Source organism: Macadamia integrifolia, chromosome 9 (assembly GCF_013358625.1).
Source record: "Macadamia integrifolia cultivar HAES 741 chromosome 9, SCU_Mint_v3, whole genome shotgun sequence".
NCBI classification, from domain to species: domain Eukaryota; kingdom Viridiplantae; phylum Streptophyta; class Magnoliopsida; order Proteales; family Proteaceae; genus Macadamia; species Macadamia integrifolia.
In genome coordinates this window covers 34,573,313-34,573,699 of record NC_056565.1, presented here as the reverse complement: position 1 = coordinate 34,573,699, position 387 = coordinate 34,573,313, and positions in this window count along the sequence as shown.

The following is a 387-nucleotide window of genomic DNA, read 5'->3' as shown; positions in this document are numbered from 1 at the left end:
TTTTTAAGTAATGACAAAATGATGCCCCGTGGTAATAATCATAGTCCTCAGCACAAGCCCCCATAAGGTAAGTAGTGCTTCCGCAGGATTAATGGGTGACAGTGGGGCATACCAAGACTAGAACCCACAATTTACAATCAGCCGACTCGAGCGATGATGAGTTGAGGGTATTTTCATCAATAGGTTACCAACCCCATTGATAGTTATGGACAAATTGATATGATGATATCTAGGGTTGGGTCTGATGTTTTTTCGAGTGGGAGAGCTTTTCGGAAATAAGAGAAAATTAAAAATCAATAGAAGAAAAGAAGAGATTTCTATTTTTTGTGCTTTCATGTGTTTTAGGTAAGATTTTTTTTTTTTTTTTTTTTTTTTTTTTTTTTTTTT